We start from the raw sequence: 5,616 nt of genomic DNA, 5'->3' as shown, positions 1-5,616 counted from the left end.
AATATTACCATCCTTCTGTGTGTATGTAACTTGATCTGCCCATCTGACTCTTTTATTACCCAATAGACCATTGCCACAAGACAGTCCAATATTCTTCAAAATCTCAGCATCCGGATCCTCAGACATGGCTAGAGCCGTTTTTCTGGCTTCAGACCCTGAATTCCAGCCAGCAGCCCTTCAAGACTAAGAACGAGTTTCCCATAATGCACCCTTGCTTTAGGGTCAAGCTCCATTAGAGGAGAAAAGGATCCCATGTAATTTGACCCTAATTTTGAGTTATCATCAAGCTTCCTAGCATTAGACAATTTAGGTTCAACGTCAGATTTAGGACTTCATGTGGGTCATTCGACATCGGCACATTCATTTGAGCCATCTAGCATCGACGAATGTATCTATCGTTCGACATCTACAAATGCATATATGGCATCTAACATCGACGAATGCATCTAAGACATCCGACATTCACTAATATATATGTTAAGTTATCTTAGGGCAACTTATGATTAGAGAGAGAGGAGATAAAACATATGGACATTGACTAAACCATTTAAGGGCATTTAGGAGAATTCAATTTAATGTGGAGATTTTTTGAGTAATCTTGAATTATTTGTTACAAGAAAAAAAAAATATTAAACAAAATTAAACTATATATTTTTTTTTTTGTATAATCTTCATTTAAGGAAATAAGATTAACATAAAAAGAAATCTGATCTTTTGTTATGGTAAAACAACTAGGAAAATATTGTGACAATATTTTGGAGGTTTCACGACAAGATATATTGGTGTTGACATAATTGATACTTATTTAAAGGTACAACTAAGCACATTAGAAATCCGAAGTCTTTGCCTTGAATGCATCGTTTCTAGTCCTAATTTTGTATCTGTTAGGATTTTGGGGACCAATTGTTATATAAACTCGTGATATAACCATAGTCTGTCATTATGTAATCTATGTTCTAATCTCCTCATTAATATTCTTTTTTCTTGTGGACGTAACCAAGTTTTATCTTGGTGATCCACACGCTAATGTTGTGTCTTTTTGTTGTTCAAACTGTTTCCCGCGTTTCGTTATAACATGTAGTTTTAATTATAAAATATGTAGTTTAATCGTCTCTTTTGTGCTAAATCTTTTTTCAGATGAATGTCTCTCATTATAAAAAGAATTTAGTTATAATTCAGCAATGGAATCATTACCCAAAAAAATTGACAAAAATACTTCAAAAACAATTATCGAGAGAATTATTTCTTGAAATTCTATAGAGATATAGATGCTATGATATGTAATGAATTATAGAAAAATACTATTTTCTATTAAAATAGCTTAAGTAGTAAAATTGATTCTAAAAGACCAAATATCACTATGAAGTGTCATACTAACTTTTTACATTAAAAAATATACTATTTATACTATTGAAATGATAACTATCATAAAATCATTCATTAATTAAATATATTTATATCAAATTTTACATTTTCTTATTTTTCATTTATTATTGAAAATTATCATTTAGTTTAAAATTTAAACAATATTTAGAAAGTCACTATGCAATCTACCATTATCATTATAATGATTATCAAACATGTCCTTCTAGATCACAATATATAGCACGATATTGACAAATGTTACATGTTGATTCATTCATAAAATCATTCAATAACTCAATCAAATTTTCTTCCCTACCCTTCTTGAAGCTAGTGCTCTAATTATTTCCATGAAATAATTCTAGTTAAGCTAATTGATATTAGTTTTATTATTCATGATCCATTTAGATAATTCTTTTATAAGTTGAGAAAATCTATTTGATTCTTAGCTAATATTCAATAATAGATAGGCTAGATTATTTAAATAACTCAACATAATCAAATATTGTTTCAATCTTTCTAGTTCATTATATTACTCAGTTCATTAACGAATATATTAAAATATTATTTATTTTAAAATATTCTTTAACATTTTTTTAAAAATAATTATCACTTTCTCAAAATTATCACAATTTATTATTTTTTAAATAACTCAAATTATTTACATGTCGTAACGTGTATGTGAGATAGAGACAAAAGGTGTCATTGAACATGTTAATGTTTAGGTGAGTCATTTATAATCATGAATATCTATAGAAACTCTTTTGTCATATAGCGAGACAAGAAACATGAGACTGGCCAGCATCTTGTGGTTGGACATAATCCCGTTTTATGTAGAATATCAATATAGCAATGCTTTAATTTGTCTTTTTTTTTTCTTCGGCCTCCCAATGCATGCATGAATATTAATAATGCAATTTAGGGCTCATTCACAATGGTCACAAATCACAAATGCAATGCATCTCTCTAAGCTCTTAATAAGTCAACTGATATCGCATCAATTATATATACTTCAATTAAAGTCATTGCTTTATCTTGTCGGGTACTCTGTTATTCTTATTTATCTAAGTGGTTTTGAATAAGTACTTGTTAGTCCCATTTATTTTATGGTTATATCGATTCGAGGCAATAATAATTAATTGATACATGGCAATGTTCGAATTACATTCTCACAAATTAACTTACATGAAGTCAAACCTAACTATGATTGACAATCATGATATTTTTGGATTTTAAGATTTATGAATCATTATCAAAATTGAAAGTTAAAGAAGGAAATTATGCCTTAAAATTAAATAATATAATATTTTAAAATTATTATTAATTAAATATATATCACATTAGTACAAAATGCATATATAACATTCATATTTATATGTCAATTTATGTTATTTCTTGTAAATGTTGGATCAGCTCATTTGGCAGCTGGGCCTAACAAATTAATAAAGCCCATTAGGGTATATTTAATTAAGGAAAAAAACACACAACAATTTTTGGGGTGTTTTTTTTCTCTCTCTTCCAGCAGTTCTTCCTCCATTGAAACATCAATTCCTCCATAGAAACAGCAGGTTCTTTTTCTGATTTCCTTTATCTCTTCTCCATTTGGTTAGCCATCTTTAGTAATGATGATAATGTATGTGAATGACAAGTTAGGATGAGGTCAATTGATAACTTTTGTTAGATTACCTCTAGGCTTGTATTGAACAACATTGTATACCCATTTGATATAGTGGATGATTTAAGTGGCCGAAGTGTCTCGTGGTTTTACCTAATTTGGGTTTTCCACGTAAAATCTTGGTGTCCTGCTCTCTGTTTTTGATTGTTTGATTGTTTGATGCTCAATTATTTTGGCTGCCTATTTGATTACACAAAAGGGAAAAAGAATTGTTAGGCCTTGTTGTAGCTTGTTTATTTCTGAATTGCTAAACAAGTGCTATTATTCGATTTCTCCAACAAGTGGTATCAGAACTGAGTTCGTTTGGTGGTGATTCTTGTATAATTCAAATGGAAGAATCGTTGAGTAGTAATGGCACGATGATCAAACTCACAGCTACTAATTACACAATCTGGAAGTCACGGATGGAGGACTTATTGTGTAATTATGATTATGAAGACACTATTTTGGGTGATAAAGGAAAACCAGAGGCTATGACAGATGCAGATTGGAAGAAGCTGAACAGAAAGGTAGTTGGTAAAATCAGGCAATGGGTTGACAACAGTGTGTATCAGCATGTGGCTACTGAAGTTAATGCTTATAAAGTGTGGACTATTTTGAGTGAACTGTATGAGAAGAACAACACTCAAAACAGAGCATTTCTATTTAGGAAGCTTTGCTCGTTGAAATATCAAGATGGGTCTTCTATGTCTGAGCATCTAAATGCTTTTCAGGGGATTCTAAATGAGTTGGCTGCGATAGGAATGAAATTTTATGATGAGCTTCATGCTATGTGTTTGATTAATTCCCTGCCTGATAGTTAGGAGACACTTGTGGTTTCAATTACCAATTTTGTTCCACAAGGTAAGCTCACTTTGAAAATGATAAAAGAGAGCGTGCTGAATGAAGAGGCTAGAAGAAAAGAACAGGGCTTCTCGACTCCAAGTTAGGTGTTCGTGACTGAGAAAAAGGGTAGAAGTAAAAGTAAAACTCCAAAGAATCGCAGTGGCAGTTCAGACAGGTCACGGGGAACATCCAGCTCGAGAAAAGAGATTACATGTTATCATTGTGGCAAGCCATTACACAAGAAGTATCGGTGCATATCTTTGAAGCGGGAACAAAAGGAGAATAAGCAAGATGGAAGTAGTAAGGTTGCAGATGTGGATGGTAACGACATCGATATTGTTTACGACAATGATAGTATCAACCTTGTTTCTCAAGATACACAATGGGTGGTAGACTCAGGTGCTTCTTATCATGTCACCAATCGTTGTGATATATTTGCTTCTTACACTAGTAGACAGTTTGGTTCAGTGATGTTGGGAAACCATGTTACGTGTAAGATTGTTGGAAAAGGAGATGTCTGTTTGGATACTAAGACTTCGTGCAAGCTACTTTTGAAGAATATTCGACATGTTCCTGATATTCGGATGAATTTGATCTCTACTGGTATTCTTGATGATGAGAGCTATCATAGTTACTTTGGTGAAGGAAAATGGAAACTCACTAAGGGGTCTTTGGTGATAGCTAAAGGAAAGAAGGTCGGTTCTCTTTATGTGACAGAGACTAAGTCTTACGGGGGAGAAGCAAATGCAGTTAATGATTGTTCAGCACAGCTTTGGCATAAGCGACTTGGTCACTTAAGTCAGAATGGCATGCGAGTTCTCTCCAAGACAATCGATCTTCAGGGCTTAAAGTCCACAGATTTGAAGACATGCACAGATTGCTTAGTTGGTAAGCAACATAGAGTTTCCTTCAAAAGTTTCTCTCCATCTAAGAAGCCCAATATCCTAGATATGGTTCACACGGACATATGTTTTATGGATTCCTTGACTTTAGGTGGTGCTCATTATTACATCACTTTTATCGATGATTGCTCAAGGAAGGTGTGGGCATATTGCTTGAAGACTAAGGATCAAGCATTGGATTACTTCAAGTTGTTTCATGCTGAAGTGGAGAGAGAAACTGGGAAGAAGTATAAATGTGTTCGTTCGGACAATGGTGGCGAATACAGAGGACCATTTTTTGAATACTGTAAAAGTCATGGGATCAAGCTTTTGAAGACTGTGCCAAAAACACCTCAACAGAATGGAGTCGCAGAGAGGATGAACAGGTCTATCAATGAGAGAATTTTGTGTATGTTGTCTCATGCTAAGTTGCCAAAATCCTTTTGGGGAGAGGCAGTGAAGACAGCGGTTGATCTGATAAATCTTTCACCCTCAAGTCCTTTAGATGGCGACGTTCCAGAAAGAGTTTGGAGAGGTAAAGACGTCTCTTATGATTACTTGAGAGTTTTTGGTTGTAAAGTGTTTGTTCATGTTCCTCGAGATGAGAGAGCTAAGCTTGATAGCAAGACGAGACAGTGTATCTTTATTGGGTATGGCCACGGAGAATTTGGGTACCGATGTTGGGATCTGGTTAACAAGAAACTCATTAGAAGCAGAGATGTGGTATTCTTTAAAGATCAGACCATTGAAGACTTTGAGAAAAAGGAAAAGTCGAAGTCTACGAAGAATGAATTGCCTGACAATGGTAGGATTCGTACACCACAATCACAGCCCAATGATGTGGAAAATGCCAAAGTTGAGGTTGATGAGACT

The sequence above is a fragment of the Impatiens glandulifera genome, chromosome 1, assembly GCF_907164915.1.
Source record: "Impatiens glandulifera chromosome 1, dImpGla2.1, whole genome shotgun sequence".
NCBI lineage: Eukaryota > Viridiplantae > Streptophyta > Magnoliopsida > Ericales > Balsaminaceae > Impatiens > Impatiens glandulifera.
Note: the sequence above shows the minus strand (reverse complement) of the source record.